We start from the raw sequence: 11,406 nt of genomic DNA on the forward strand, positions 1-11,406 counted from the left end.
TTTCCTTGCTTTTCTAATACATTTATATTTCCTTAAAGCCCTTTCCCTAAAAAATCTCTTTGCAAAGGGAAATTATTTGCTCTCTTACTTAAGCAAATAATATTGGGGAATCTGAGCCTCAGTGAGAACCTGGTCTGGCAAAATCTACTTGAGTATGTATATTCTAATTCCAGATAAGGTACTCTTGTACATACTGTATTTTATCAAAATATAATGTAATTTAAACAGAATAGAATATTCCCCAGAAATAATATAATTTCCTTGGTTATCCAAACTTCATCATCACTTTACTGGTATATAGATTGTTTTGTTTTTTTTTTATCAGACAGCTAAAAATATATCAGAAAAATCGAACTAATGGTGAGTGTATGATTATTGGAGGGAGTATTACAGCACTAACCTGTCAATTAAAATAAGTCTATCTGTCAGTACTAACAGGTCCCTTAACAACCATGTCTCTAATTACTGTATACCAATGAAATCCAAACTCTCCTAATTCCATCTACCGTTAAGAAATACTGATACACCTGTGCTAAAATCCACCTCTTGCAAGTTTTTTTTTGGGCCATTTTTTTCTTCCATTTTGGTTGGGTTTTACATCGCACCAACACAGAAAAGGTCATATGACAACTTTCCAGCTTTACTGGTGGAGGAAGACCTCAGGTGCCCCTCTGTACATTATTTCAGGCACCCAAGTAAAACCATCGAAGTTCTGTAAGCTAACTGGATAGATTCCTGAAATGAAAGACTCAAAGGTCCCTGTCGGGATTCGAACCCACAGCGGTGAAGAAGGCTGTTAAATATAAAGACACTAAATCTTGTAAGACTATGACCTTTTCCAATTCATTTAGTGCAAAACAGAACAAATTTTATTATATATCTATTACTAGCAATCTTATCAAACACATGCTAAATATCTGATGCCCAACAACATTTTTCTAAAAAACTCACCTTGCTGTTAATGTGAAGGTCAAATGCCACAGGAGATCCAGGGGTCACATACAGGTCATGTAAGAGTTCAAGGTCAACTTCTGACCTTGTCTTTACTTGCACTGGTACCTCAATATGTCTTTTGTCAACTGAAATGATATATTAAAGATCATTCTTATTTTAAAATCAAAATTTAAATAAATCTATGCAGAAAGTTGTTTTTAACTATAACTAGAAATGTGTCCATAGGACACGGATGCCCCCACACGCCACTGTTCTGTCAATCTTATGACTCTAGGTCAAATATTTTTTGTGACTACATGTTGCACAAGTTGAAAACTAAAAATCAACAAAGGGCCATAATTCTGTTAAATTTGGGTCGCAGCAAAAATTCCTTCTTTACTACCATCTACACATTAAGGTTGTTAATCCCTGGAAGTTTAAGCAAAATCTGCCATCCGGTTTAAGAGGAGTTGCGTTCACAAAATTTCTACATAGTATATAATGAAAAAATCAAAAAAGGGCCATAATTCTGTTAAATTTGGTTGTAGCAAAACTTCCTTTCTTTACTACCTTCTACACATTAAGGTTGTTCATCCCTGTAAGTTTAAGCAAAATCTGCCATCCGGTTTAAGAGGAGTTGCGTTCACAAAATTTCTACATAGTATATAGTGAAAAAATCAACAAAGGGCCATAATTCTGTTAAAATTTGGTCGCAGCGAAAATTCCTTCCTTTACTACCATCTACACATTAAGGTTGTTCATCCCTGTAAGTTTAAGCCAAAATCTGCCATCAGGTTTTAAGAGGAGATGCGTTCACAAAATTTCTACATAGTATCTAGTGAAAAAATCAACAAAGGGCCATAATTCTGTTAAATTTGGTCGCAGCAAAAATTCCTTCCTTTACTACCATCTACACATTAAGGTTGTTCATCCCTGTAAGTTTAAGCAAAATCTGCCATCCGGTTTAAGAGGAGTTGCGTTCACAAGATTTCCGGACGTACGGACGGACTGACTGACGGAATGACGGACGGATGGACAAGTGCAACGCTATATGCTCCCACATTGTGGGGGCATAAAAATCAATCAGTATTATAGTTCTTACACAAAAACATTATTATTTGTTTCCTTTCTGTTACTATTACCCGGGCCCCCCTTTTTTGTTCTAAAAGGGGCCCAATATTCTGCCGAATCCATGTTACATTTTGGGCCCTTTTACATGAAAACCTTTTTATCTTAAAATTTAAGTGGTGTGAAAATTATAACCCATTCCCTACAGAAGCTTTGGATAATACAACTTGCACACAAAAACTTAACCTAAGTGTGACAGTGAGGCCAATGCAGAGGTAAGTACAATGGCTCTCCCTATTCTTCAGATAGTTGAGCTAAGAACAAACTTTTAAAGAAGTTTATGAAAGAAACGCATGCATCACAAACTTTTTCACATAAGAAAACTAGTATATCTGCCTACTTTTCAGCCAAAATGCATCTTTAGTCAGTTTCAAAGTAGCAAAGTTGAGTTTCAAATCTTTTCTTGATTTACAAACTTTTCCCTGTAATTTATTACTTTTTACAGCATCTATGTAAGAATCTTATTACATTACCATTCCAGAACTTCTAAATGCCAGATAATTTATGGAATTTTTGCTCCCTGGGTGTTGTTTGTTTTTAGACCTTTGCTCCACTATTCAAATGAAGCTTTTCTGTTGAATTAGTTTTTTGTTTTTTTTTTCCGAGGAATCAGGTTTTTTTTTTCCGAGGAATCAGTTTTTTTTTCCGAGGAATTAGTTTTTTCAATCATTAACTTGATTCATTTTCCAACATGCCTACTTCTTTTTAACAAATGAAGCGTTGAATTCTCTTTTTTTTCTTACAACTCGTGAAAACATTACAATGGTTAATGAAGGAAAAACCATTCTGTGTTATAAATTGTAAAATTATATATATCTTTGCAAAAAGGTGTTTGAGTTTGATTTTTTGCTTATTTTTGAAACATTTTACATCTTCATTTAGCTCTTTAAATGCTGAATTTCTATAATGGACTTGCCAGCTGCCATCTTAAGAAATTTTCAAGATAAATAAAAGTACATTTTAAGAAATTCTCAAGAAAAATAAAAGTAAAGTTTCTGAAGATAACATGTTGTCAGCAATGAAGGTAAATTTTGTGAAGAAAACAATCATGTTGTCAGCAATAGTGAATAAATTTTATCAAGATAACATGTTGTCAGCAAAAGGGGCAAATTTTGTCAAAATAACATGTTGTCAGCAATAGGGGGCAAATTTGTTAAGATAACATGTTGTCAGCATTAGGGGGCAATTTTGTCAAAATAACATGTTGTCAGTAATAGGGGGCAAATTTGTTAAGATAACATGTTGTCAGCAATAGGGGGCAAATTTGTTAAGATAACATGTTGTCAGCAATAGGGGGCAAATTTGTTAAGATAACATGTTGTCAGCAATAGGGGGCAATTTTGTCAAAATAACATGTTGTCAGCAATAGGGGGCAAATTTGTTAAGATAACATGTTGTCAGCAATAGGGGGCAAATTTATAAAGATATCATGTTGTCAGCAAAAGGGGCAAATTTTGTAAAGATAACATATTGTCAGCAAATGTTTCACTTATACCTGAGTCTGTCAGTAATAATATTCTAGTTGTCAGTAATAAATTACTGTGCGAAAACAATTAACAGTCATTTCCACTGGAGACAGCTCAAAGGTTTCAAACTTTCAAACAAAAACATGTACATTTGACATAAAATTGTATCAAAATTTCACATAAGTATCTTTATAACAAGATCTGAAATCTTTTTACAAGGATTTTAAAACACTAAGAACAAACTAAAGTGAGTAATATATATACCACTGTTGTATTTTCTTTAAATTTAATCATACAGACACATTTTTAACACCAAGTTTGCTTTAAGTTTAGCGCAATAACCATAACATAAAGCCCTGCGCAGAACAACTGTATCTACCTCTATATTTACATACAAGTTACATTCCTTTTATCAGAAACCAACTTTTTCAAGATAAATTTCTCTGAAAACTTCTCATTAGCAGTCAAATTTTGAGAGTAAACACTTTTAAAATGAATCCCAATACTTTGAATTGTAAATTCACTTAATTTGCATAATTCCGCACAGCAGAATGCCTGCAGAGAATGGGTAAGTGAGCGACTTTCGTGCACATGGGACACAAAGGCATCAATCACATGCACAGGGACTTGATTAAAGAAGCAAAATTGATGGGCTTATAAAATATGCAAATACATAGGACAGGAAAATAGGCAGAAATCTTTTAAATCTGTCAAAATCTGACACCTCAATTGAAGTCTGATAAGTAATAACTGAGAACTCAGTCTGGATATTTTCTTATATATACTGTACTTAAATATAAAGGTTGAACTGCTTACAGTACATCGTTAAACAATGTCTGCAACCTTTGTAACAGTTGATGTCATATCATACATTATAAGGGTATATTTTTGGAAAATGTTTGAGCTTTAGATATCATTTTGTTGCTTTTAGCCTTTGCACGTAGGCGGCAAAATATATTTTTTCCTTTGCAACTTTCCTGCCATTTAATTATGGTTCCCTATTCAGCAAGATCATATTTTGAAATTTTCACTTAAAATGATGAACGGTTATACCCATATTGAAAGATGGACAAGTTCATATTAAGCATGGTTTTGGTTTTGTTGCTTTTAGATCCACTGACTTGAAAAATGGTTTTCTCCATATTAAAAGATGGACAATTTCATTTCAAATATTTAGTGTGGTAAAGAGGAAAAGGGTAAAACAATTTAGCAGATCATTTTGGTTGAAGGTATATTTGGTACATTGCTAGCTTTGCCATAAATATTGTCTTGCATACTTGACTACTAAAAATGTAATCTATGTAACAATAACAGTGGTGGGAGATGAAATTCATTATACAAAATACTTGTTCAGCATTATTGTCAATTATTTCTGTCATCATTAAAGGACAAATTAATATGACTAACTAATGACAAAAGATGCTCTGAATGCAAGACTACAGTGTTTTTATATTCTGAACTCAGCATTACTTCTAAGCAATGCCAAGTAATGTTATATAAATATAACATATCAAAATGTCAATTAGGTTGCCACTTTTTTTTTGTTGTTTAAAACAAGAAGTATCTTTTCTTTTGTATTTTTGTGCTTAAAAATTACATTGAAAATTTCTGATGTTTTAAAATTATATGGTTTTAACTTTAATGAACTAAACCAATCAAGTTTTTGTCTCTATGAATATGTCACCAACATAAGAGATGAAGGTTGTAAGATCAGTGTGCTGGTCTACAAGAGATGAGAGCCATATAACAGTATGCTGGTCTACAAAAGAGATGAGAGCCATATAACAGTGTGCTGGTCTACAAAAGAGATGAGAGCCATATAACAGTGTGCTGGTCTACAAAAGAGATGGGAGCCATATAACAGTGTGCTGGTCTATAAGATTGGGGCCATAAAACAGGGGGTTGGTCTACAGAAGAGGTGGGCATTATAGGATTAGAGTGCTGGTCTACACAAAAGATGAAGTCTATAGAACAGAGTCCTGGAAAGCATGACATGATGTATATCACAATGACACGGAAAAAAATCCTTTTTTTTTTAAATATATAATTGAAACAATTTAGTTTCATAAGATTGCCAACTACTTTCCTGGCACATGAAAACTTATAATTACATAGTAATTAAGCAGAATGGAAGAATTGATTTGGTTCCAAAAGTTGTTTCAGACAACATAAATCACAACATGAAATAACACACAGAAAGTATAATATGTTCTAGTCTGGAATGTTTTAAATTTATAGTGTGTGCACAGTAGATATACAATGAGGATATAAAACTTTCCTCACTAATTATACCTTGTGGTTTCTACAAGAAGGTAGCATGACATTTATGGTCATAGTAACTCACGAACATAGTGTTAGAAGTTGAAAATCAGCCAAATAGTTTTTTATATATATGTGATCAAGGCATGAGTCATATCTTTCAAGGTCTTATTATTACTAGTAACTATCATATAATGATAAGTTAATAATATGATTTTATTTTCATATCTGTCAATTAATTCACACATCTTAAATGTAAATTGCTATTTCAAGATGCTCGACTTCAATAACAAAATTAAAGCTTTATTTATAGAAACTTCCAACAGATCTTGTTAATAACTTCAATGTACTTTAACTTACAATTGATTTAAGGTGTCATGATAATTAATATACTGGTATAGACTATGTATTATCATCTTAACAGGTGTTTGTTTACTTTTGTTTCTTATTATCATTTTTTTTCTTTTGTTCATGTCTGGCTTATGCACTGGCAAATTTTTTTTTTTCTGTTAACAGTAACCGCCAATAAATAAAGTTTGTCTTACTGTCTTGCTCTTTGTCAACTTTACAAATAAATTCATGACAGCATGTGGTCTATACAAAATGAAACTACTTTGTAAATTTTACCTGAATCGGGCTAAAAAGACTCAGATGAGAAGAAGAAGCAAACAGAGTAAAACAGTCCAGAACAATTATCTCTAATTTTTTTTAAAGATGAATGTGTTAAGATTCGTTACTTTTTATTTCGTTATTAACAAAAAAATTAATTTCAAAATCCTTTAATTTACAAGTGATTTTCTTCAAGGTCATTTATTTCTAATGACTGATTCATTTAATCTTTTAAATAAAATATAAAATTGATTTATGCCATGGTCCTTCCCCCAACGACTGAAATCTTTTATTTCAAGGTCACTTAATTAAAAAACTTTATTAACGATGGATCTCTTCCATAATTTTCTTTAAACATATATCCTTTTATTTATCACCAAATTCATTTCAAGGTCCTTTAAGCTAGAACATTCATTTTAATTTAGTTATATCTAGTTTATGCTATTAAATCAGTTAACTGATTTACTTCACCTAAAATTTCCAATCATACCATTTAAAGGTTTTCATATAAACAAATTTACAATGATTTATTTCCAAATCATTTTCTTGAATTTCATCCAAAGCTGAATTATTTCCTAGGTTCCTTGCAATTAAACCTTATTTTTATTACTTTCATTTAATTTTCTTTTCTTTTTTTTACTTTCTTTTTCTTGGGAGGAGTCTGATTTTATGTGGCATTTTTGTTTTACGACGCATTTTATTTTTTTTTAATTTGCTTGGGTTTTACGTCGCACAAACAAATTAAACGTCATATGGCGACTTTACAGCTTTACTGTTAGAGGAAGACCTCAAGTGTCAAGTGCCCTTTTGTGCATTGTTTAGGCATAAGATTGGAATTAACCACTGACATTCAGTAAGCTAGCTGACATGAAAGAATCCAAAAAAGAATCCAAAGTCCCTGTCAGGATTCGAAACCTACAGAAGTGAGAGGCAAGCAGCTTGAAGTAAACAACCTTAACCACCTGATCACTGATGTCCCCTTTACACAACATGAAAAACTATACAGGTCATATGGCGTCTTTCCAACTTAACTATATAAATGAAGGAAATCCCCAAAAGCATCTGAATGCATTATTTCAAGTGAGAACCATGGATGTCCTATAAGCTTGCTGGATAGCTTCCTCACATGAAAGAATCCAAGTCCCTGGTAGGACTTGAACCCACAGCTCAGCATATTTGTTAATTAAGTGTGAAATACTCCAACATTTTACATGTCTTGGGAGAGAATTTTCAGAATTTGAAATTCTTAAGGAATTTAAAATGCAAGGTGAGGGAATGGCAAATTGATAAGAATCAGTTTCCTAAAGTACTCTGCCACTCACGCCTCAGAAAAAAATTCCCATTGTCATTTGAAAGATTTTTTAAATACTTCATTCCTCTGCTTTGTTCCAAGTTTGCTAAAGTCACAGTCATTTTGGTACATTCTAAATTTAGAAACCTATTATCTAAATTGTTTCAGTTTCCGAGTTTAAGGTAATTTTAGAAATCTGAACAATTTCTTTTTATAAACATAAGTTAATATGTATCTATTATCTATCAATGCTGAGACAGCACAAATGTTATTCAGAGATAGATAAACTGTTCTCATTTTCTAATGGATGTATAAAATAACTAAATTATAGTCATTATTATTAGCGTTCCTCTAGTAACAAATGATAAGAAATTATTCTTCCTCCCCATTCCCCCTTGGGGAAAAACTAATGATGCAATTAGAAATAATATTTGGTTTAAATTGTTCACAAATTAGTTATTTCTCATCAATTAGATACAATTATCATAGATTTAAAATGTGCCTTGATTTGTAAATATTTCATTTGGAGAACAGGTCCTCATTTAAATGGCATTCAACCAAAAACTAAAATATCGAGATGATCACTATAAATAAGCAATTCCTCAAATTGGGTATTTCATTTTACAATCATTTAATTAATTCTGTTCTTATCAATTCAAAGCTTGCAATGCATATAGATCAAATCTTACCAAAAACTTTCCTCAAGTCAGTAAAACAAAAAATCAATTTGCAGTCACTTTAAGTGACCCTTCATGGGGCTAAAAAGAAAGGTTTGTGTTTATGGCCCATCAACACATTTTAGTCACATGGCACTGAAACAGAAACTAAAACTTCAAAGCAATACCACCGGTCAAAACCACCTCACCTGCTTGAGCCAGAAGACACATAGAATCCAGTTATTGGTGCTTATTTAGTCACCTCTTACAATCACATTAGCACACAGGGATAAACGGTGGCTGCAGTTCTGATACCTCGACCCTTAAAGGCCACCTCTCAACAACAAGGGGCAGAGTAAGGTATGCAAAATAATTGGGAAATTGTTGTGTACTAACTATAACATCATACAGTACTTTATAGGGGTTGGATAAGAATATTCTCCATTCGCTTGGCCCACATGGAAGATCAGGAAACCAAATGTGCTAGCCTCATTAAATAAAGTCGTTACTTACTTGCTTATTCAAACCTGTTTTATGTATTTTCGGCAAATGTTTAACAAAATTTCAAACAGAAACAATTCTCTTATAAATAATTCAAGTGCAATATATAGGATATTGAATGAGTGTAAGTTCAATACTGAATTTATTGAACGAAATAAATAAAATTATATTGTGCGAGCCTTTGGCGAGCATTCAACGATTTCAATTATTCTGTAATGAACCTACATGAATATAATATTCTATTTATCACATTCCAAAAATAAAGACTGTTCAAAGTGAACAATAATCATTTTTTATTGACGCGCCTTAGAATAGTGTAACGCTAACATTCAGGACGTCTTAACGCTATGTTTGTATTAAGCAAATGATGTCACAGCCGTGCAATACCGTTTCCATGGAGTCGCAAAAGAGCCACGGGTGTGTGATAAATAATATCCCTAAAATTCTTTATTTTTTATACAAAACACTAACAAAGAAATAACAGTTATATAGATGCTGATAACAGATATTATGAGAAATTTTGACAAGTGATTGATATTACATATGATTATACTTATCTACAACCTGACAAAGTAATGCATTAAAATTCATATCTTATTATTATAAACATAAAATACCTGTATCTTGGTTCTGTGTTCTAGGTACTTTCATTGGTTTTTGCATAAGTTAGCTAACTATATATACATGAGGATGAGATTGATATATATTTTTTTTCCTATTATGAATTGAATAAATTTGTGAAATAACAATCTTTGTGAAATCATAATATATGAATCTTGTGAAATATTTTTGAATTCATGAAATAAGAACCTATGAGAAATCATGAAATAAGAATCTTTGCGAAATATTGAAATAAGAATCTTTGCGAAATTATGAAATAAGAATCTTTGCGAAATTATGAAATAAGAATCTTTGCGAAATGATGAAATAAGACTCTTTGTGAATTCATGAAATAAGAATCTTTGTGAATTCATGAAATAAGAATCTTTGTGAAATCATGAAATAAGAATCTTTGCGAATTCATGAAATAAGAATCTTTGTGAATTCATGAAATAAGAATCTTTGTGAATTCATGAAATAAGACTCTTTGTGAATTCATGAAATAAGAATCTTTGTGAATACATGAAATAAGAATCTTTGCGAAATCATGAAATAAGACTCTTTGTGAATTCATGAAATAAGAATCTTTGTGAATTCATGAAATACAAATCTTTTTGAATTCATGAAATAAGAACATTTTAGAATTCATGAAATAAGAATTTTTGTGAATTCATAATATCAATTTATTTGTGAATTAATAAAATAAGACACTTTAAGAATCCCTGTAATAATAATTTTAAGAAATCTTGAAATATAAATATCTTTGTGAATTCATGAAATAAAAATTAATATAAATTCATGAAATTGAAAGATCTTGTAAAATTCTTGACATAAGCATCTTTGTGATGTCATGAAATTAAAAATTATTGTAAATTCATGAAAAGGTTTTTTTGTAAATTCTTGACTTTTTTTATTATTACAATGAATTACTGAAATGTACATGCATGTTAATTGTTTGTTTTCATGTCTTTTCAGAGGAATACAAATTCCATTCTGCTCTTTGTGGTAAGGAGTTTTTTATTTGTGCCCTATAAGTACAAAGCTATCTCTGCAAACACATCTGTACACGCTGACCGATTTCCACAATATTGGTTGCAGGATTTTCAGTTGAAAATAAAACTTTGGACAGACTCAAATCACTGGGTAAAAAAATCACAATAACAGCATCAATGGTATTTTAAACAACCCTTTTGTCAGCCACGAAAATTCATGAAAAAACCGAGAGGAAAAAAAAACAGATAAAAACTAAAAATCTGAATGGAATCAACATTTTCCTATAAAGTAGAACAAAAACTCAAATGAACGGAAATGAATGAAATAACTTTCTATTTAATGACGATAAAAAATATATAGCCAGAAAAGAAAACACAACAAACGGAAAAGAAAAAGACATGGAAAAGGAAAATAAAAACTCTGGAATAAAATTCACATTACCTGTATTCACAGTTAACTTCCTGGATATTTAGGAAAACTACTCCAAGTTATCACACACAGATACTATCAAGACACTTTGCAGAAACAAAAAGAGAAAGAATTTTACACTGGAGTCCCCCCCCACCCCCCTCCTCCATCCTGGTCTCCCCTATCTCTCTATCATTACAAATATCACCTGTACACCTTAGGCCAAGAAACATAATTGTTGGGAGCTTTTCTATCAAATGCACAGCCATCCTTTCATATAGCCATCCTTTCATATGCCATATAAAAAAGTTTCAGGTAGAGAAAAAAATTACTTTAGCAGCTAACAGTTTTTGTGAGTTTTATGGAAAAGGTAAAGTAAAACTTGAAGCAGTTCAGTAAAACTTTATAAGGTCCAATAAAAAAATTGTTCACCTGAGAGCAGCAATTGATATTCTGTTTCTGGAATGATCTACAGGAAATGGAGTTTGTTTGAAAACTTTTTTTTTACTTTTTAGCAATTTTTATATCTTACTGAGCTCTTATGTGGGGAAGAGTGCAGGGG

The 11,406-nt window shown here is 31.6% G+C and overlaps 1 long non-coding RNA gene across 1 annotated transcript in view; it reads right to left on the reverse strand.

Annotated features, from left to right (window-relative positions):
* The window catches only part of LOC132720383 (uncharacterized), a 30,102-nt gene extending 19,103 nt beyond the window's left edge, over positions 1 to 10,999 (reverse strand). Inside the window, exons 1-2 of the long non-coding RNA XR_009624337.1 lie at positions 10,878 to 10,999; positions 952 to 1,079 (exon numbers count right to left, since the gene is read on the reverse strand). This is a non-coding gene — a long non-coding RNA (uncharacterized LOC132720383). The remainder of the gene's footprint in view (positions 1 to 951; positions 1,080 to 10,877) is intronic.
* Between the last annotated feature and the right edge of the window lie 407 nt (positions 11,000 to 11,406).

This window comes from Ruditapes philippinarum, unplaced genomic scaffold (assembly GCF_026571515.1).
Source record: "Ruditapes philippinarum isolate M1 unplaced genomic scaffold, ASM2657151v2 ctg605_1_1_1_1, whole genome shotgun sequence".
Classification (NCBI taxonomy): domain Eukaryota; kingdom Metazoa; phylum Mollusca; class Bivalvia; order Venerida; family Veneridae; genus Ruditapes; species Ruditapes philippinarum.